Source organism: Apostichopus japonicus, chromosome 23 (genome assembly GCF_037975245.1).
Source record: "Apostichopus japonicus isolate 1M-3 chromosome 23, ASM3797524v1, whole genome shotgun sequence".
In the NCBI taxonomy this organism is placed as follows: domain Eukaryota; kingdom Metazoa; phylum Echinodermata; class Holothuroidea; order Aspidochirotida; family Stichopodidae; genus Apostichopus; species Apostichopus japonicus.
Window position 1 is genome coordinate 2,332,501 of NC_092583.1, and position 24,358 is coordinate 2,356,858.

The 24,358-nt window shown below is 36.4% G+C and overlaps 1 protein-coding gene across 1 annotated transcript in view; it reads right to left on the reverse strand.

Annotated features, from left to right (window-relative positions):
* The window catches only part of LOC139964639 (uncharacterized), a 53,110-nt gene that overhangs the window by 4,480 nt on the left and 24,272 nt on the right, over positions 1-24,358 (reverse strand). Inside the window, exon 2 of the mRNA XM_071966405.1 lies at positions 10,524-10,605. The gene's annotated coding sequence lies outside the window, so the exon portion shown is untranslated. The remainder of the gene's footprint in view (positions 1-10,523; positions 10,606-24,358) is intronic.

Genomic DNA, 24,358 nt, shown 5'->3' on the forward strand with positions numbered 1-24,358 from the left:
CTAAAAAGGGAGATACCAGGCATTGACATATTATATATGAGTAGCGTAAATGTAAGGTTAATTTTATGGGTAACACACCTGCACAATGTACCTTATAAATTTCCGGATCGATGGCAAATTGTCTCTGTCATATTCCATATTTAAACAACAATAATAACTATAAAAGAAGTGTAATCTTAACTTATTAAACCGAACCGTTAAAACTAACTCAACTTTTGTTTTGAGTTGACTTGAGTTGAAAACTAAAAGAGGGGTAAAGAAACGGAGAATAAGAAGGATGACGAGGGCAAAAAAAATAAACGCAAGCGAAAAAAAATATATGACAAGGGTGTGGGAATCTGTTATCCTTTTGATGTAATTCAATTCCCATTTTCCGAGAAGAAGTACTAGTATTTGTTATAAAAGTATGATTGGAAAAAAAATAGAAAAAATGAAAGGTATTATGAGTTTATTCACAGCAATATTATACTGATTCGATGCTTAAGTGGCCCCATAAAGCACTCATCTTCAAAGCCACGGTAATCTTGATACAAACCATCAAGGAAGGAAAATGACACTTTTACAGCGTCCTTCTACCTGTCTGGTCCCCACATACATACGCCTCATTTTTCAAGTTTTCTTTTTCTTCCTTGTTTTGCCAACATTCACGGTCCCCCCCCCCCCTTTTATTTTATTTTCCGTTTCCTCTTTGAAAAAAAAGAGAGTTATATAATAGGCTATCATTACGCAATGTTAATTATCTACGCCATAGATACACACGTGACCCTTGCACCTACAGCTGCCGTACAATAATTGTTTGTTTGTTTATTTACTTGTTTTATCACAAAAACATTACAATGTGAAAGGAAGTCTTCTATGAAGCCTGCATTGGCTTAACAGAGTAGAAGACTCCCTGGTAAAAGAAGAAAAATATAATACAAGTTGAATGAGCAGAATGATACAGATACTTTAAGGAGTAATAACTAGACAGGATAACATTGTCCTAGTTCATAAAGAATTTAGCTATTCATGTAATTACTTAATATATATAAATATACATAAATAAGGGGTTAATCAACGGTCTAGCGTGCGTTACTCACAGGATTAATGCACGATCGGGGGATAATGCAAGCGATGCACGAGGGCGGAGCCCGAGTGCATCCAGCGATAGCATTAACACCCGGAGTGCATTAATCATGTGAGTAACGCACGCTAGACCGTTGATTAACCCCGTTCATTCATACACTACCATTTGTGTGGGGGAAAAATCATAAAACAAAACATTTTTGGTTACATATAACCAAAGATTTATTAAAGTGATGCCCCGTAATTTTACCGTGCGTTACTCACAGGATTAACCACGGTCAGCTGACCTGAATGGACCAATAGGATTTAGGAGTCTTTACTAAGTATGAATGAACAACGTATTAGTATGTTGTGGTGAATACCATCATCAACTGGGTGTGTGTATACATCAAAACCGCGTATTCATTTGTTCTGTCTCAAGTGAATTGCTCGAAGTCCGACAATCTTCGTTTTTTTCCTTCAACGCACAAGAGAGCAACATCCCCCTCAAGTTACCCCTCTTCAAATCCTCAGCAAGATTAAGCGTTTCATCCCCCCCTCCTCTCAGCCGGTTTAAAATCCCCCTCTTCCCATATATATATATTTATTTATTTATGTTACATTTATATCATGCGTACGAAGTTATTATTATTGTTTTTATAGTTGCTGCATAACGGTTTGTACTATAATGACTAGATATAAACATTCAGTTTCCAGGCAACAAGTTTAACTCAAAATATTACCCCGAATCCGATCATTCCTTAGACCGATTTTTGCAGTTGACTTGCCGCAAGTTGTCAAGTATTTCAAGCGTTTTTCCATACACCTGATCGATTATGAGTTATGACAACCCAAATAAAAGAAATTCGTTAACCTTCGAGATTATTTTCAGCTCTTTTTGAGGACTAAGAAAGCCATGATATTATTTCCAATTATTCTCTAGTTCATTCATTCATTCATTCTCATGCAAATTGATTTTTTTTTTTTGGGGGGGGGGGGGTCTTTCATGTGGTTCTTTTTGTACAATAAGCGCATAGTCTCCTTCAAGGCTATCTAATGAACTAATAAAAATGAAAGGAAAAAAAAATGTTTTCCTTTTTCTGATACAATATCGGCAGTTTGGGGAATATTAAAGGGATATTCCGAAGTTGGTTGCTTAATACTATTGTGCTGAAAATGGTCTGCATCTTGGCAGTTATGAAATTACAGACCACCTACTGTGATCCGTTTCCTGGGAGAATCGATGGTTTAGCCAGCAAAAAAAATAAAGTTTACATTCAATCAACCATTACTTGAGTTAGGGACAAGATATTGAAATGGTGCTTTTCAACGAATAGTCTGGAATAACTTCATTTTCCATATTAGGGTCTCATTGTAACATTCTATGGTTTTACCTGAAATTAAAAATGTTTCGATACAGTGGCGGTGTATAGCCGGAGCCCGGGGAAGTGTGTACATGCCCCCCTCCCTCCCCCTTCCTCCTCAAGTTTTGTGAAGAATAAAAAACACTTCAAAAGTACCTCTTTTCATAAACTACAAGTGCCCATATATGTTTATGAAAAGAACCTGGTTTCGATATTTTTATTGAAAAAGTACCTTTTTTTTTAGTGAGTAACCTGTAGTTGAGAATCATGAACACTGTAACTCAACAGGGCCGTTTTGTTGGGGAATAAATTCAATTACTGGTCTGAATGTACAGATGGTCACTTCTGTCGAGAGGTTTGTTTCCTCAAATCAAAGTCACGTGTCCCACTGCCCTTCCAAGTCTGTACCTCCTCCCCCATATATTACTCTCATCTGCCGCCTGTCATCTTCATTCATTGAGTATACGTTAATCTCATGTTGTGCTAATGATCCTCTGAAATTGTGTGGATGTTTCCAATTCCAAATATTGCTTTGTTATAATCGAGCTCACTGAGAAAACTTGGAATGGGGGGGGGGGGGGTAAAATATAACTCAAAATTAGGACAAAATCCAGAAAATCTAAGGTGGACAAAAGTAGTGTTTATCTTTCAGGACCGTCGATCCTATAGGTAGCAGAGGGTTACTGGCACCTGTGGGGAATAATATGATTCCACCACCACCCCCCCACCCCCTCAAATAATCCCTAGTGGATGAATGAACAAAACAATATATAGATACGAAACTTTGGATTGTCTGTTTCAACGTATATATCTAAAGCAGTACGGTACATGTTAAATGAATATTAGAACACCTGCTTGGAATAATGTTCTTGAATACCCGTTGCTTCCTATACAGACATTGGTTATAGGTATACCTGTGGGATGGGGTAGAAGGGGGGGGGGTTAAAAAATTTACAGCCACTTTGTGTTTTCTTCTGATCAAGAGTATTGGCATTCGTGGAAGGCTTGTATCGGTAAGTTTACCCCCCCCCCCCCCAACCTTGAAACGGATCGACTCCCCCCGTCTGGCATTATTTTTTTTAAGTTTTCACATATACAGATAGTTCTTAATGAAAAAAGAAATAAGTCAAAGAAAAAAAAAACAGAATCTATACCCTTAACGCAATGGTTTTGCTAATAAATATTTTTTTTGTGAATTTGAAATTGAGGTGGGTGTGGGGAGAGTGGGGAAGTGTACCCGTAGCAGTCTTATTCTCCTCCGACTGAATGTAAAAATAATCCCCGAATGAACCATTTCAACCCGACTGACTATGGAAAGTCGGAGAGGAGGCACACCTCCGCCTTCCACCCCCTCCCCACCTCGCCCCCTCACTTGCACGCCACTGCCATATTTTTTGCACCCAAAACCTTTTCACTCTAAATTGACATTTCCTGGGTCGCTGGTGTTTTGATGTGGGTGGGGTAGAGTTAGTGTTGGTTGTGGAGGGGGGGGGCCTCCTCACCCCATGCGCACGCCACTGATAGTTAAGCCTAGCCTATATTTAGGCTCAACTAGGCTCAACAATATTGTCGACATATCGCCATTAGCGAGTCGAATTATAACTACAAGCGATTATATTATCTATATTTACGACTGAAAAAAAAATCGCCAATTTTAAACTGAAAATTTCCTCCGTATATTTTTCTGAATGACCAAACTGAATGAAATTTTTTACAAACTATTTGAGACTATATTTGAGTAGGTTTTTTTTAAAATTTACTGCGACAACCACAACGTCGATTTGTGTTTGGTCATTGGCATTGTTTTGGTTATTGTTATTATGAATGGATTTTTCAAGGTTTCTGACGATTTTCGTTTTTCTTAGATTTTCTGATGGGAGAAAATGAATTTTTATCCATTTTTTTTTTAATCAGCCAACTCTCTTTTCTAAACTTCTTAAAAAAAATCTAAAAAGAGCAATTTTTTTATTTTACCTCATTGACAATAAACTGCTGAGTAACTATCCCGTAATGGACCTCAATTTTTCCATCATTGGTTCAAGACCATCCTGTCAAATTGTCTCAGGAAGCGAAAGCAATTTAATCAAAATGATTGGGGAATTTGAGAGAGAGAGAGATAAAGAGGAAAAAAAGAAGAAAAAAAATCTGATTTCTGACGTCATCATATCAATGTCAAAATACCTTTTGTAAGAAGTGATATAAGCCTTGTTGTGTAAGTAGATGGTCACTATATACTACTATAGCCTGCGTCACTTGTTAATTTATTGATCGACTCTCGACTTTACAAGTCACCCCGCCATTTTCCGAGACCAGATCGTCAATCAAGAGCAAGATGAGGAGTGTCGATTCAACGGTCATATAAAGCTTTAAGTTGTTCATTATTGCTTTTTCTGGGCCTCTTGAATAGGGCATTGCATTATTGTGATTTTGTTTCTTTCGTCTGTTGTGCGTTTTTTTTTTCTTCATTTTTCCCTCCCTCCCTTCATCTTCTTTTTCTTCTTCTTTATCATGCAATCCGTTCTGGGATTTTCATATGTACATCTCACGTGCGAACAAACGTCAATATAATTACGTGACGTTTAAGGTGTTTTTGATAAAGTTAAAAAGGTTAGAAATGTGTCTCCTCGTTGCATTATTAAAATGTTTAAAATATTTTAATTTTTTAAAAATATTTTATGATATTTACTTATCACTCAAAACAGACTGGCAGTCTACTATGCGCCCCCCCCCCGCCTTCCCCCTTGCAGGTCACCCTCCTTAAATGTTTGCCCTCCTTACTCCCCTCCTCGTTAAACTCGGAAATCCTGGCTACGGGCTTTGATATTCAGAGACTGAGTATGGATTTAGCTAAATGGTTGCTATGATACCGTAGCGAGGTGACGACAAGCACAGAACATTTCTTACTCAGCAGGAGCAAAAAGATGATTTCAATATATTCGTGTCCACTGAAAATTCCACTCTCCTTTCCACCCTACCCTAGCGTAACTCCACGATCGCCCCTGCCTAAACAACAGTTTATATAGCAAAGGAGCATATAAACTTCATATTGAAGGATAAGTTAAGGCAAGCTAAAAAAATTAAAAACAAAATCAAATTTTGATATGTTGCACTTCTAAACCACTTTTAATTTTGAGGAATGACCCTTTTAAATAGATGAGGAATATTATTGCAAGTGACTGGACTATATAGTCTAACACATAGAGCATTATAGGTCATTTCCTTAGACGCAACACAAAATTTATCGAGGAAAAACGTAAGACTTTTACGGCATCAAAACATGTTTCCAAAAGTAGTGCAAATTGGTTAAATACAGATGGTGTTGAATGCCATCCAAACTAGATGTCTTTTGTTTAGGCTATATGGAGATAAAAGAATACGTTTTGGTAGAGTTATTAGAACTGAAGAAATCATTCAACATTTAGACCTGTACTGGGAAGTCTGACGTCATTGTCAATTTATCCTTAAAGGAGCATTCCTGCTAGATATTTTATAAACCAGATTAGCTATAGAAATATTTACTAGCACAACCGTTCTCTCCTGTTTTGCTTGCATTACAAATCTCTGCATAAAGACATCCGTTGCTTTTAACATATCGTACGACAGACGCCATGAGGTCAAGTTCGATACAACCCATTACCTATCACAGTCCAGATGTCGCGTGAACGGAGCCTAACGTATACACTTCATATAACGTATACGGACCTATACAGAAGTATATTTCGGGTAGGGCGACAAGAAAAGAGACAGCCGTAATAAGAATCCTTGGCGAGTGTATTGAAGCTGTTTATCTGAATTAACATTTAACCACCAGAAACCCTAAACGAGTTATTCGGGAAGGTACAACATGTTTAAGTTAATAAAAACCTGTTACGGCAAAAGGGTTCATTGCATAAAATCGATAGTGCACTGTTACAAATTATATTTGCTGGAATATATCTGAACTCACAATTACTCATCTTGAAGGTTACAGGGGGGAAAAAAGATGGGAAACATCAAAAGAACAGGAAGAAAAATAAAGGTACTAAGGAGAGAAATTTCCGCAGTGTAGTTTGTAAGATGCAGTATGTACAGTGTTGGTTCATTGCGTATATAAGTGGGATTTTATTATATTTTTAGATGACATTGTTTAATTAACCATTTCTGTCATATGCATAACGTAGTGATGTTGAGTGTTGTGTGGTGTAAAAGTGTAGTGGTGCTGGTGGTGAGTGTAGAGTGGTGTTGAGTGGTGTTGAGTGTAGTGGTGTTGAGTGGTGTTGAGTGTCCACCAAGAGATGATATCTTCTTTCCAATTTAAAATAACATTATTTGGTTTGAGTTATTAAGAACATGGGCGGCGATCCTGGGGGGGGGGAGGTGGGATATATCCCCCCTGAAAATGGGTGGAGGGGATGTAATACACCATATCCCCCCACACCAAATGACAGGGATAAGAATATTTTCATGCCTACATTTATGCATCATCGTGAATGTACGGCTCTTTTTTAGCTTCATTTCTCGCCTACCATAAACGCAGTGCGATCTTTTCAAAAAAGCAAGAATAGTTGACTGTAGGCTCCATTGGCCCTATAACAACAAAATGTATTATTGCGCCCACGGTATTGATATAGTACATATATGCACCCTCATAGTATTCATATAGGCCCTAGTACATGTTCCCTCGAACAGCTGAGAATCTCATGTTACCAGGGTAATGCTTAATACACGTTTCACCTGGATGCCCTAGCAATCTGTACCTAGGAATGTAACTATGTGAAATTGTGTACTGCATGTGTATAGGCCTATAATAGTCTGCATGAGGCCATTTTCTTAATCGAATAATATAAAAGAGCTCTAGAACATTCTAACGTAGCGCCTGAAACAAGACTGACAGGGGCAATTTTCCCAAAATAACACCCGAAATTAAAAAAAAAAGTATTTTGGATTCTGATTATGAGATATTTCGGATTTGATATCCCCATTCTAAAGTTGGGTATATGCCGCTTGGAAACCTCGGGAAGTGCCGTTTTCGGCCATCTAGAGGGTTTGTAAATCCCAAAATTTTCTTGTACGCTACGCGCCAACTCATGGTGGCGCTACGCTTAGATAGCCAACAAGGTCATATTCCCCCCCACTCGGAAGTACGGATCGCCGCCCATGATTAAGAATGCATAAAAAACAACCGGCTTAAAGTGTTGGCCTGCACTGAGGAGCTGACGTCATCATGAAGTATCCTTAAAGGAGTACGCCAGATATTAAGCATATTTTAATGGTGAATATCATATTCTTGGGCAAATATAATAATATATCGAGATTGTTAATTCATTAACGGCTTTCTAGTGGTTAATGTACATTATTGTATATACAATCTTTACATTCGCCCCCAATCATGAGTCATGGTTGCTACTGCGCATGTACGTGGTGTTCTTCGTGATGTAAAATCACGTGATACATTCCTACTGACGACACTGTAGCACACCTAAGTACACATCGTGCCGCATACGTATATCAGTGAATTAACGGAAATTGTTTGCTCACACATATACATGTTTCTTAATGTTTGTGTGTTTAAGTGTGTGAGTAATTTACATAATTTAAAAAAAAAACATTCATACGACTTGATAACATCTATAAAACATAAATTATTATTATTTACTCCAATTAATTTCGAGATAGATTTCATATAATTAAACGTCTAGTAACACTGATAAGACAAAGACCGACAGACAACAGTTGCTTTTGTCATCTAAATTCAAAGCATAGAACAATGAAACAAGGGTAACGTCTGGTGGGTAGGGGCGAGGCGAAGGGGGGGGGCTACCTATAGTTGCACCCATCCTTTGCAACCATACATTGCATACAACTCCACAGGAATATTTGTGAGAATAACAATCATTATACCAGTATAAGTGGAATACTTGATTTTGTAATTTACAATCTCGATCAGTTTTTAATGGCGTAAATAAACTTAGGGTAGAATACATGTAATACAGGGGTGATGGGTTCAAAGTACTCAGAGTAGGGGAAAGTAAATGTTTCGTCAAAAATGCGGATCTGTGTCTCTCGCTGATACTCCGCTGCTAAGCTCCTCCCTCCCCTCCCTTCCCCTCCCCCCCTCCCCTTCCCCACCCCTCCCCTCCCCTCCCCTTCCCCTCCCCTCCCCTTCCCCTCCCCTCACCTTCCCCTCCCTCCCCTCTCCCGTCACCTTCCACTGTAAGTTGTAACTGTTTCATTGGATACATGAAAGGATACCAATGATATATAGGTTGAATTTTCATTCCACCAACATGGGAATGTCCTGAATGTTCGCTATCCTTCTTATTTCCCACCCCATTGAGGTTGTCAAGGGCACGTAGGAGGGAGATGGGGGTGTGAGTAGGAGGAGAGCACCAATTTAACAGGTAGCCTACTGTTAAGCTGTCTGTAGAAATAAGGGGTTAATCAACGGTCTAGCGTGCGTTACTCACAGGATTAATGCACGATCGGGGGATAATGCAAGCGATGCACGAGGGCGGAGCCCGGGTGCATCCAGCGATAGCATTAACACCCGGAGTGCATTAATCATGTGAGTAACGCACGCTAGACCGTTGATTTACCCCGTTCATTCATACACTACCGTACCATTTGTGTGGGGGAAAAATCATAAAACAAAACATTTTTGGTTACATATAACCAAAGATTTATTAAAGTGATGCCCCGTAATTTTACCGTTCGTTACTCTGCAGGATTAACCACGGTCAGCTGACCTGAATGGACCAATAGGATTTAGGAATCTTTACTAAGTATGAATGAATAATGTATTATATAAGTCAAGCTAATTCGAAGATTCAAAAACCGCGAAAGAAATCAAATTTCAGTGAAACTTTACCCCAACGATGGTCCACGATTTAATAGATTTCGTGTTTATTAAATTTCCTACAAACTGTTGTTTGTCGTATGTCCTGATTTCACGAAATGAGGCCCAGTTTGTACACGTGGAAATTCTTGAGGGAAACAAAAATAGTGTCCCTTATTCGTTTTGCATTTTCTGATAAAAAATTAGTTCATGGCTAGGGCCCCCGTATACGTTCATGATTTGGCATCGCAAACGGAATTAAGTAAACCAGTTTTCCTTGGCTTGAGGTAAAGAAGGTACCGTGTATTATATTTTCGTCAATAAGAATCGACTAACCCATATGTGATGATCGGTGATTTTAATTTTGACTTTTTTATGTTTAAGGGAATATTTCTGGTGGTGAAATTTGATTGCACCAGTATTGCTGGAAATTCAATTCTGTATATATTCAGGGTTAAAACTATCCAGATTAAAACTACATTCCCTCGTAGTATTTTGTAGTCGTTTTTCCTGTGTTTTTTCTTTTAATTTGATAATAATTTTTGAAGGCTTCTGGCAACAACAGAGTGGAAGATTTCATCATAGCAAATTCAGCTGAAACTGTTTTTGTTTCTTTAATATAGTATAAAAATGATTCATTCCCAGTAAAAATAAACGGGTAACATTTCTACAAGAAAAGTTGCATTTCGAAGAAAACTTACAGACAGAATACATTTACAACTAAGCAAACATTATAAATGTATTACATTTTCAAGAATAAACCAACAAGAAGATTATAATCGAAAATTCAAACTTTTTTCAGAACATTGGATGGTGACGTCACAGACCATCTGCTGTGGTCCACTCCTGGGGTAAGGGAGGCTTATGTCACTCACAAAAGGCTATACCCCCCCCCCAAAAAAAAACTATATCTCGAGTTAGGGACTAGTTATATTGTGATAGGGGTTTAACCATCAGCGGTGGATTATTATTTTTTTTCTCTCTTGAGTTTCGCAATGTCGGAAACCGGAAGAGATCAGGGAGAAATCTATAAATTAGACGATAGCGAATTTCGACGAAACTACGAACAAACCATTTAATAAGTACTATTAAATTATACAGTCTATAGTCATGCACTCACAAAAAAAAAACTCTGCGTACCACTTACTCGGAAAAATGAGAGTGATTCAAATCAAACGAAATTGGTAATAAAAACGCCTGTCACCATTGGTCAATCACAGTTATGCAAGATAAGAAAAAGGACAAATTGAGAAGTATAGATAGAGAAGAAAGAATAAAAAAAAGTAAGAAAAACTGATTACCTGTTTGTGTTGGTATTACTTCGGTCCTTCTCTCTCTCTCTCTGTAACCACTTCCTTGGCGGATTCTTTCCTGCTTCGGGGTCTGAAAGAAATATCATGTTTATCAGAACTTCAGATTTTATTTATAAGTTTTGAAAAATGACAACTGATTCCGCAGTTTTTCAAGAACTCTTAGTCAAAAAAAAATGTTGAATTTGTTTTTTTTGAGTTATGAAAGTGACTGGTTGAATCAAGTGGAATAAATCACCGTCTAGCTAAGGCAGATTATATGAAGGAGTTTCTATGTAATATGAAACTATTTCGTGGGGAAATATCGTGAAATATCCGTGCAGACGCATCTTGTGAGGTGTAAATACAAACCGAGTTGGAAATAAATTTGTAACCGATACAATAACTTTGGCAGGGTCATTCGATGAAATTTTCTTTTGACGAGAAAGTTGATCTTTCACGTCTGTGGGTATAAGATTTGACGGATGTTACGCGTAAATATACATTATTGGTAGAATAACCGTGTAGAAAGAGGCTTCCGAAGTATTCACTATATATATATATATATATATATATATATATATATATATATATATATATAATATATATATATATATATATATATACTTCCAGTCTCCACCGGGATTCGAACCCGGACCTCCCGCTTTACATGCGGACACCTTATCCAAAGGCTATATGGACGCCGATTGTATGTCCAGAGGTTCGAAACCAGTAAGGAAGGTCATAATTCCACTGTATAGGCTTATGTCTCACCTTGTATCGAACAATGTTAGTCCTATGTTGGTGACATATTTTGCCTTACTCTAGAGATGAATTGCATTGTTTTATGAGTCTGACGTAATACACATATGCATGTAGTACTATAGGCTGTACCATACAGATTTTATACCATGAAATATAATCGGCGAATCCAATGCATACAGCCTTATCAAACTATTAACGTCCCGTTTTGGTAATATTTCTTGTTATTATCGATCAACACAGAAAAGCAAACAAACAAATTTTGCAAAAATTAATTACAAAGTTTACATTTTGATTGCTTATTCAATTAGCCGATGCTAATTCATCGACGTTTCCTTATTTATTATTTTTGTTCTATCTATAGTGCAGTAGTGTTTATATATATATATATATATACGTATATATATATATATATATATATATATATATATATATATATATATATATATATATATATATTTATATATATATATTTTATATATATATATATATATATATATATATATATATATATATATATATATATATATTGCTTTCTTTATCGATGTGAAATACATATTTGAACATCCTTTATAATACGTTTGTACACTATTTATTGCCCGTTTGTCTGCCTTTCCATTGATTTTCTGAACTCTTTGGCTAGTTATCTCGGCTTTACTGCCCGACATTTTCGACGAAAGCCTACCGCATACAGCGGGTTACCTTTGTGGTGAGACAAATGCGTAGGCGCCATGCTATTGATTACGTATACAACTTGGTCGTCGGTACAGTATATATAGGCCTATACTACTAGCCCTATATGATTTTTTTTTTTTAAATTATGAAATTAAATTACGTCGTATAACTACACTGTGTTAAGTATATAGTCTCTTATCTTATTGCCAAGTTGATTAACAGAACAGAGGCCTAATGGCAATATACATATACCAAATATAATATTAATATTAAGCTTAGTTGAGGCATATATGCATTCATTTCCACTTTAAAGTGTTTTGTTTTTATTGATATTGTATATAGGCGTTTGGAGTGGTAGAGTTCCGTTTTGGTATTTGCATGTAAATATAAGGTGTGTGTGCGGGGGTTGGGGAGGGGTGGGTGGGTGGGCGGTGGGGGTTACAATTCACTCTTTCTGCATGGGTGTCGATATAATGGCAAAAAGTGGTACGATGAACATGAACTATTGAAACATGATTGTCAATTTATTTGATTCCTTAAGGTAGAGAGGTAGAGGAAAAGGAGGTGTGAGGGTAGGTATGGGGGGGGGTGAGGGGTGGGGGTGGGAGGGAAGAAACTATATCGTAGAATCCCTAGATGTATATAACTCATGACTTTGCGGGAATTCTCTTGAGTTCCAAATAGATACAATTATACCAAGCTATCTTGACTCAGTGAATCCCCTGTGACATATTATGTAGTATTAATGAAAAAAAGAACGTATCCCACTAAATAATTGTTTTAGGACTAAAACCCTTCTAGATCGTAAACAGTTCAGTTTATTAGCCTTTCCCATTAGCATCGCGAATGCATCATATTTAAAGTATCTGATTCCGTTTGAAATAAAATTTGACTGTGGCCATATATATGAATTATATATATTTATGTATAGGCCTATATGAATTTTAGTATAAAGAATATTTCAAGTATAGAATAAACGACATAATAATTGAACGTACTTGTCGAGACGCTTGTCGGTATAGTCTTTAAGTCGTTTATAAAGCATATGCGCGAACGTTATTTTTCTTCACGTCGGTACTTCTCCCCCCAAAGCAATAACTGTTATCGGCTATCAATCGTGTAACGATCGTCCAGTAGTCATTATCATCCCATTCTTAAAACAAAACAACTTTGGAGAGCAATCAATTCTCAAGGGACAGGAGGGTTTGAATATTGGAGACAAAGATCTAAACAATAATAGTATAAAAAAACAAAAACAACAAAAAACCCAAAAAATAACGTTTCCGTTGTTAAAATTTATTAGTTATTGTGACTTGATGCATTTAAACAGCCCAAGGTATAAGTTAGATCAATGGTTCAATGACCAGAGACCTATAAGGTTGATTAGAAAACACAGCCAGGTGTCTCGATTCTGGACTGCGGAAATTAACTTAACAGGTTTAAGAACGGTACAACCTTTGATGTTCCCATCTTGATTTTTCGTTTTTCCATTACTATACTTTAAATAATTTCTTTCCCCTATAAAAATGACACAGGTGCTTAAATTTTTTTAATGTTTAATTAATTTCTTCCCCTTAATCAGGTCACCAATTAAATCAACATGGGAGCTTTGAGAATTGGTAAATCGCGGCAGGACTAAACAAAAACGTGTCTTGCACTTACGTTCCCGTAGCCTCACCGCACACCGCCCACCCCTTCGTTCTTATTGTTCTTCCCCTCCCCTCCCTTCCCCCACCCCTCCCTCCCCTCCCTCCCACTTCTTTTAGGAACATATAAGTCCGTCATTTTGGGTTTTCGTCGCTTCCTTTAGTTTTGATTGTGGGTCAGGTGAGGAGTTATTTAAGCTTCAATGCCGCACCAATACCCAATGTGATTTATTCACACACGCAAATTCACATTCGGGCCCCGACAATTTATCGAAGGCTATCAGCACCTCACGAATGGCTGAGGTGTTAACTTTAAAGGAGTCGAAGGGGCTTGGTAAAATGATTAGCCGATACGTGATGGAAATGCTTCAGAAGAACAAGTCCTCAAAACAGCTAAGAAAAAAATCTTTATTCCATATACAAAAAGTAAAGAAAAAAGATGAAAAAAAAAGAAAAAAAAAAGAAATAATTTTGACGATCCTTCATACCAAAGACGGAAGACTTGAGCAAGATTTAAATCGAGGGTAGTCTTAGAGTATAAATAGAGGAAGCATCAGAGAGAGTCGATTTGAGCAAGTTTAATGTCGAGGGTAGTCTTAGAGTATAAATAGAGGAAGCATCAAATAGTGCAGACTTCAGCAAGAGCATCCATTTTGTTATTTTCTTCGCTTATTAAGATGAAATCAACTTAACAAAAATCTTGCTCGAATTTCGTGGCATTACCCCATAAAGACATTACACGTCATCAACGGCAGTTTATTTTACTCTATTAGATCTTCAAACCCCCTCCCACCCAGACCCCCACCCCACCCCCACCCCTACCTCAAAACAAATTTTAAAAATTATAAAGAGGAATTCAACCTCGCCGTATGCGACGAGCAATACACGAGCAATACAATATGAAAGCCCCCTATAGTTCCCCTATTATGGCTTCTATATTTCCTTATTTTGCAAACGGATCAAACGATTTTTTTTTTCGTTTTTTTATGTATTTTTTGGAAAGTTAGTTTATAGGTGGGTCAGGTAAAAGTAACTTTATTTCGTCTAAAATGTTCAGTTTTGTTACAATAAAAATGACCCTATAGCTTTAAGATCCATCTATGGACTATAGTTATACTAATATACACACACATATATATATATATATATATATATATATATATATATATATATATATATATATATATATATATATATATATATATATATATATATATATATATATATATTGGATACAGTTTAACATTTTATAAGTATAAATAAATTATAAATAATATTAGCTTTTAACTGAGAGGATGAACACCGTCTTATTGCAAATAATATATCTCTTATAGTATTATTGCGATCCAAATTTAAACAAGTTGATCAAATTTCTGAAATGTATATAGCTTTGCGATGTCTCTCTACTCCTGGGTGGATGAAAGATGACGTCACAAAAACGACATCTTTCCATGTCCAAAGAAAAGTACAGTTTCTATTCACGTTAATGTATATGCAGGTTGGGCTTGTTCGCGCATTCGTTATTTGAAACCACAGTTTTTTAAATGAGTTACTCTGCAACCCATTTTAATATATACTATATTTATACACCGAAACAAATCTTGCGATTATATTTCATGGGAAGATAAGATATATAGTTGAAGTAATTGTCAACAAACGGAAAGATTTTATTTAAAAAAAAAAAGGCTTTTCATTTAAGAAAAAATGGGGGGGGGGGGAAAGGGTTAGTCCAGAGGAAAATTTTAATTTTTACTAATGGAAGGGGAATAAAATTCTAAGCATCCTAATGGAATTCGCAGACATCACCTAAATAGGATTATCAAGATATTGATAATTAAACTGGTCGCTGATCAAACCCCCCGGAAATCCTCACATTTTGAGGTAAAACCCAAACTTCAGTAGTATACCTTGTAGAAGACTGAGCAAAAGCAAAATGAGAAAGTTCAAATTAATTAATGAACTTCCTTTGAACTGTTATACCTTTTCTTAAAACCACTTCAAACCTGAACATGACAAGCTAGGTTACTTCTCTGGGGACCGAAAGTTAGTTTTGAAACAAATCTCCGTTTTCATAAAACCTTGAGTTAGTACACTGACCGCTAGCTATGCCATATATAGTGTCGTTTTTCTCAAACGTCTTATACGTTTCGAGGAGAAATAAACTTCAAAGAGTGTAACATAAGTCAAGTCATGATTTTTTGGAGAACATTTGCCACGATGTAATTACAGGCCACACCTGGGTTTCTATTTCTTTTAGAATCAAAATCATGTTTTTGCGTGTTTAAACTAAGTCTCCTTCAAAATATGTTTCACTGTTATTATTACAAATTGTCTCCCCCGTACACCGGAATATCATTTCATCTCGATGGTCCGCAAAACTATGCGGCGAAAGCCCCAAATGGGTCGCGAAAAAATTGTCGGTCCGTCGCGAGATTTTTGTCTTTATAGTTTGTCGGTAAAATTTATCTACAGTTTTCAGAGCTTGCCGACGGAAAAACGTCCAAGTTCAATGTAGGCTTTCAAGATCGACTAGTGGGGAGTGGGAGTGGGGTGGGGGTCTGATGGGTCGTGGCTCGGTCCTCGTGGAAGCCTTCCTACATCGTGGGCCTTAAACTTCTCTGACCGCTAATTTAACTGAGCTATTCCATCTCTGTCCCGTGAAGGGAGATTCGGCTGAGTATACACATTAGACTATGCCAAGATGCGACTATGGGTGACGCGTATCTCCAAGGAGGAATTAGGAAATTATGAATCTGTAAACAGACACCCCTCCCCCCCCCTCACCCCCTCGAACCCCTTTGTAAACCACCACTCTGTCGCTGTGACATTTAACGCACCATATTAACATTACATATGTGCTCATTATAGGCTATGAATTTTTGTTGCTTTATTTGATGAATGAATACTTCGAATTTACTTAGGACCCGCCAAATCATTAGCACGGATGTTTTCTATGGACCCTGGACCTCCCTACCACCCTGCCGAGAAATACAAGAAAAAACATTAACTCCCTACAACGGTACACCAATGCACTGTGTTCTGTGAATGTTATGCGTAGCTTTGGCTACGCTCTTTTTCTTCAACATTTAAGAAACCTGCATAACATTAAGTATAACCTCATTATTGGGCTATAAGAAAACAAATTCTGTAAAATTTGATGAATCAACAAAACCAAACCGAACATATAAGGTATTCGGCTTAGCAGGTCCACATATATTAACATATATTAAAAAAATATATATATAAAATACTACTCCCATGCTTTACGTACAGGCATATCCGACATAGCTTATGTCGTATGTTCACCATTTAGACACCTCTTCCATTTTTGTTTTGTTTTACCAAACTCTGATTAATTATTGAGATTTAATCAGCCTACACTACATCTATTTCATTGATAACTTGTTTAATTACCATGTACATAGACACCTTCAGCTTAACAATAAAAAAAAAACATTCCCCCCCCCCACTTTCTTTCCTTATATCCTTCTACCGTGTGGCTTTCATGCAACCTACTTTAATAACGTCTATTGATTTTGGCCTGCAATTTCGTCTTTTTAGAAACTTCACATCTTCGACCCAGAAATGTAATAGTTGTTGTATAAAAATCTCTTATTTATTTAATATCTGTACACTACATTTTAAGTCACGACTCGCGGGCTTTTTAAATCGTGTTGGCTTATATAGTAAACGCTTTACTTAGTCTAAAAAGGGGAGAAAATAGTCTTTTTGGACGTTAAGATGAGAATTGGGGGAAATGTCAACTTTTAAAGATTTTTCATAAGTTTATAAATATAGGTGATAATAAGTCAAGCTATAGGATGGCTAATGAACTATTATTATTATCGGTTGTTCACCAAAACCTCATCAAAGATGTCTATCACATAAGGACGTTATTATAGTGTCAAATTAATTATGTTATCATCTGGCTCATCTCCTGTATGTCCCATGAATAATAAAATAAACAATGATGTATTGTCATAATGTACAATAACCCCTAACATTTCAAGGACAAACAACATTGACTTATGCATATCTGCCTTGTATTCTATTAATATTTATCAAATTAAAAGTTGGTAAGCTCGGTTCTTCTCAAATGAATAATTTCTAAATATTTCATTGAAGAGGGCTATATATATTTCAAGGCCGTATATGCTTCCTACGGGGTCAATTCTCACCTTGGGTACACTGTACTTTTTTCTTCTTCTTTTACGTTTGTATTTTTCGATTTCAGAAATATTTCTAAACTCTATATTACTTTGTTTGAGTGCAATACCGTTTAGGATTTTTTACCTCTCGGGTCATTCGAGAGGGTGTATATGTAAGGAGAATTATGTATACCGTACAACAGGAACAGCATATGCTCGTGCCTATTTTCTCCTGACCAAAACAACTTCTTGAACAACTTATCTCTGACACTACAGATATACAAAATATGTTTTTCAAATTTGTATATTTAGTGCTTTGCTATACTTTCTATAATGTATCTCTCTCGGCTCTTGAAATCAAGTGAGTTTATGGAGTGAACAATTTACTAATGAAATAAAACAATACGTTGTTGTTGTTTGTTTGTTTGTCTGTTCGTTTGTTTGTTCCCTTTTTAAGACGGTTTGGGCCAATTTATCAGCTTTCATTTAAAATATTCATAAGCTTGTAAATATTTGTGAAATAATTTAAGCTAAATAGGTAATGACATTATTTCAACCCCCACACCCCCTCCCCTCCACCTCCCCCTCTACCCTGCCCAAATAAAGGTTTATATCAAGAAGGAATTCAGTCAGTGGCATGTTAATTAATTAATTATACGTTATTATCGGGTTAACATCTTCTTCAAGAAACATGAATATTAATGCAAAACAGGGAAACATTACCTATTAGTACAATAACCCCAGGAGGACAAGTTTTGTGGCGTTCATCAATTTATCATTTATCAATTAAAATTGTTATTGTTGTACTTCCTTGCATATTTAATAATTTAAAGACTCATTAAAATGAGGCTTTATATGTTTTCAAGGCTACGACCTTTAAAAAGGGGTTAACTGCCACATATATGCGGCATACTGTACTTTAATGTCGGTCTTGATCTATATTTAGTACATATTTCTAAAATTGATGTTCATGTCATATTAGAGCTATATACGGTTATGGACTTTTTCGTTCTTATTTTCCAGTAAATAACATTAAATAATTCACTCGAAGGATAATTGATACAACCAGTATTCTTTTGGAAGAAAATAGAGTGAGAAGTTGATAATTGGTAAATATATAAAACAGGAGGGGTTGTGGGGGAGTTAATAGTTGATGAAAGGGGAATATGAGTGTTGTAACTTTCACTCTTGCAATTTTGAAATGCTGACATCAGTTCATATTTTCATGGTAGCGATTGAATGGTTTTATTTTATTCTTGACTTCCGAGAGGGACAATTGCGCCCCCCCCCCACACGACAACCATTAATATAGGTTCCGCACATGGCACCAGTAATGTTTCCAAACTTTTGAGTATTAACGTTGCCAAAGTAAAAAAAAAAGGTATCATATTTCTTCCAAAGTACTCCCAGACACATAGATGGTAACATTATTTGCATGTGTCTGGTAAATACTCTTTACATACCCAAACATATAAAGTGGCCATTGTTGTACTATATACAGAGTTTACAAATATAACTCAATTTACGAAACATCACTAACATCGCTAAGTAACATCACTAAGCAACAAAGTCACGTGTTTGTTCCTCTCAGTGTATATAGGTACTGGTTACGCGAATCAGTCGTTTTATAGGAGGAGTCCTTATTTCTAAGAAAGGGGCGGTTGAAAACGGAAATTGTGGCCCTCTATCCTACTACCTGTCGAACAGAGCGCGTATACGACATTTTTCCTCCCAGATGCCCTATGTTTCAAAATGACAAGCGTTTTTTTTTTTTCTTCGTTTTTTCTTTTTTTTGTATCCTGCCGCGACGAGAGTGTGAAGTCTTTCCTTCCTGACTTCACACGCTCCGAGCCAGTCCTCACGGAACTTAGAGGCCAGACATTTAGATAGATAGATTTTCAACGGTATATCGGCAGCAACAGTGATCAGGTAACAGAGATGAACTAACGAGATAGGAAAACATTAAACCGTTTATAAAAAAAAAATTGAAATGTGATAAACGTCGAGGAATAAGGGAAAAAATATATAAATACATAAGAAAGTTATGTAAAAAAAAAGCTATCCAGTAGCAATTTTCCATATAAACGTGATTGATTGAAATGATAAATTTCATTTGACATGTCCAAAACGGCTGTTTGTGTGGCTAACAGTTGTCAATTTTTTTTTAGTGACTATATCGTGGAGGATATGGTCAAGTGTGGGGGAAAGTGAAGGTGAATTTTGTGCCCTAAGATATCTGAACCTTGTGCAAAGAAGTTAAAAAGAGGGAAATTTTTTGTGGAAAGTTTAAGAGATCTTTTTTTTTTTTTTTTTTTGGGGGGGGGGGGGCTACTTCATGATAAAAGCTTCCTTGCTCTTGCTTAACCGTTATACTTTTGTGTTACAATAAAACTTCAAATATATACGGAACGAAATAACAGAACAAAATTACGGAACAAACAAAAAACGGAACCAATTGCAAGACATGATACCGTTGTCTAATGTCCCTGTTTCCTTTGACTTACAAAACACTTCCAATTTATGAGGTTGCAGGTAAGAATAATCCAAACTTCTAGTCTAAGCGATGTTGTAACTTAGTAACTCGCATTATAAAGTTACAGTTGAATGCCTACAGTCTTGTTTGAGGCCAAGGTCCCCTCACACGACTTTACAACTTAACCTCTGGTCATTGGTGACTTGTCACAGCCACACAGCAAAGTGTGCACAATTCAAACAATCCCTCCTGGGGTACTATCGCGCACCACATCTACCAGCCCCCTCCCCCGGGACTTCCCATAGGGTGCAGCCACAATCCGGCAACATGCAACTATATTTACAAGTTACCTCACAAGTCCCCATTTGTAAGCCTGTGTGAAGAGAGGCAATGGAGATAAAGTGCAATGACCATTACACAGCGTAATGATCTGGCCAGGACTCGAACCTGCAAACCTTAGATCACAAGTCCACTGCCTTAACCACTTGACCACAATGCACTCTTATACATAACTATACACATAACGGTTATAACCCAAATATATAGACAAACGTCAGACGATAGACTGCCGAGTCGCAGCTTTCCTCGATGAGAACATGTTAAGTTCTTACTTTCACATGACCAAGTATATGCTCTATATTGTTTCCATTTATATACAGTCAGTAATTTTCAAGTGGTATGTACATTATAACATCACTGCATGTTGCCAATTTACACTACAATATTTAATTATAACATATTTTAATACTTTTCTTTCTGAATCAAAGTTATGTTTGGTATGCATTACTGCCCGGTATAGCTACTGCACGCTATGATTAGCAACAACTGGATTGTTCTGACAGCCTTCTTGTTTTTTAGTGCTATGAAAATGTGTTCAAACAGATCATACTGAAAGAGGTCATACAGCTCAATGATTAATCATATATATATATATATATATATATATATATATATATATATATATATATATATATATATATATATATATATATGTAGCCTATATATATATAGCCTATATATATATGTAGCCTATATATATATATATGCCATATATATATATATATATATGCCATATATATATATATATGCCATATATATATATATATATATAGAATACTTAAAAAAAAAACAATTTGTTAGCTTTCTATGTTGTTTTTACCAGTTATCGCCGCTTATTTTGCATTGCAATAGATTTTTATGTCTACATATAGCCCAGTAGACGTGTAAGCATCCGACCCAAGGGCTGTTGACTGTAGTCTCCCCCCCCCCTCCCCCCGCAGCCGGTACATATACGCCTTCCTCTTCTCTCAAAAGATTGTCTTTTAAGCATACCAAAATGTCTTTGTGACCACTCTCTGCCTCCTACCCATTCCCATACGCAGCCCCCTCCCCCTTCTCGCACCCACCATGATCCTGTTGGCAGTTCTGTTACCGGCTTAATGTGAGCCTTTTGATTTGTAAAGGTATGTATACCACTCCCTCTAACCTTCTCGTTCGATCAATAAAACCACCAGATGTAACAAGCCATATTATTGTGTAACGCTTTCCATGCAAGATGGTTACAAAAACAACATTGGTAAATTGCTTATATTTAACTATTTTTGTAACTTTCCTAAAGTTGCGATCATTCTTATTGATTCTTTTAGCCCTTGTATCAAACATATACCTGCGTACGAAGTGATAAAGTAATCTTTTCTTTATTTCTCGATTAATCACAGTCATGTTGTCATTATAATATTAAAGACACTTTGAAAGTAACGGAAACTTTTATCAAAACGTGCAACACAAAAAAAAAATCCGGTACATACATATAAAACATTGTGCAGCTCCATTAAACGTTATACGTTTGTTCTTCTTCAGATTAGATCATCTTAAATAGTTGTAATTTACAATTCTGATTCCTTAAAATTTATAAAACTAAAAATGAACTCCAAAGTTGAAGGCTCATGACATTGTCGTTTTACAATGATAAATATAACTCCCCAGGGCCCATGGTAAAATTGACAAAACAAAATGGACCACAAAATTATATATAAAGTGTCTAGAGCCTTTTCCAAAACCAAAAAAAACAGTATCTTGTTTTGACAAAAGAAAAGAAAAAAGATTAATTGCTTCTTTAAGAATTTCTACACCTAAAATGAAAACAGATGTAAGACTGCTTTCCCTAAAGCAAGTGATCTAAAATTTCTTCATATAATTTACAAATGAAACATTGGTTACCACTAGTTTTCGTAAGAAATAATAGCTTATTTGTAGCAATTATTCTATGTACAAAGAAACGGAATTGAAAATATTGCAATTTAACTTTCAGAAGCACTTAACCCTTGGCATAATAAGGAAACAATGTTGCCAATCCTATGTCTGTATATAAGCTTATTGAAAGAGTCACTCCATTTGGTATAGCAGCAGCCTTGTCAAACTCTGTTTTATCTATTATATTGACCGTCGGAATCTGAACTATTTCATTCCGACTTTTATCCTGCGTCTACGGAATTATTATATATGTAACTCATGTTTCACTGGGGAATAAATATTTAGTTACTTATCCCTGTTGGCAATGTTAATGGATTTGAAAATTTTATCGATAAACTGTGCAGAGGCTTCATGTTAACATTGTTCTTTTAAACAACAAAAAAATCTTCTATATACCGGCTGGAACCAAACAATGTCAAAAGTGAAGATATTGTTTGTAATAAAACGGAAAGGTTAAATAAAAATCTGTCGGGTCCCTACGCTATACATATAGGCTTATAAACTGAAAAGTTATAATAAAGTCAAATTGTTAACGGCTTACGTGCGTTTGTGATGGCCATTCACTTAAACGCGTCAAGAGATTAAAGCGGTGACTTTGACGTTTTAGCCTGGAAAACAAGATTCGAGCAACCGTATGAAAATGACAAAGTTGAGTCGACCCTGCCCCCCCTTCCCCCCGCCCCGCCCGTTTACCATATCCCTCCTCCTTCCTTAGCTACATTCAGGGTTGCTTTAAACATGTGTACTAGGCACGCGGTATTATGAAAACGTTCAGTCAAAACGAATGTGGCTGAAAGTATGAAAAAAATGCGGGTGGGGGGGGGGGGGGGATTCCGACACAGGTCTGAAATAGTGAGTTCTTAGGCATATATGAGGCCTATAAATTTGGGTCCTTATGATTAGGCCTGCACGCAAGGTTGTGCTGAGAACTACTTAATTTTTTGAGTGGGTTTAAAAGGGGTGGGGGAGAACATCCACCTGGATCCACGCCTGACTTATAAAAAGTCATCTTAATACGCAAGCGTCTCACTATAAAGATATACCGCTTTATGCGGTAGGCTTTCGTCGAAAATACTATCGGCAGCACATTATCCGACCTGTATACCTAGCCAATGAGTTAAGATATTAATCGGCTGATCAATAAATAGTACATGAACATATTTTAAACATATTGTTCAGATACGTACGGGAACTTTTACATCGATACATAAATACCCTATTATCACCTTTAAAAATATTTTTTGTTAATTGCTTGAATGCTCCTTTAAATAATAAACACGGATGATTACGTCATCGCTTCACCGACTGTAATAACTTTTAGCTAAAAGGCTAAAGTTATTCAATGATGTTTAATTTAATCACATGATATACAACCTAGCGCTCGTAGATGAAATTCTACACCATTGTGCATACGTCGTTTACATCATATGCGATATGTTTCCTCAAATAGGAATGACGTAATGCAAACTGAAAGTTTAAACGTGGATGTCTATTTACTTTGACAGTTTAAACCTTGATGTTGAAAATTAATAAATTTGTTATTGAAACGTGAACCTACAATTATAGAAATTAAATTAACTTATCAAAATTATTTATCTATTAATTTTACCTCTTTTTTTTGGGGGGGGGGTTCTCTTAGATTCTTCCGTTTAATTATACTTCGTTCACGTATAATAACAAACCCCGGCATGTCTCTATAAAACCAACTCAGTTTCACCTCGCCCCCCCTAACCCCCTCTATTCAAGAAATTTCTCAAACGGACTATTTCAGTATGGCAATATTAACCCGACACAATTGTTTTGAAAGTTGGACAGACAATTCTTCTTTTCTTTTCTTTAACCTTTCTCTCTCCCCCCCCCCCCCCACCCTTTTTATTGGCGCGTGAGATC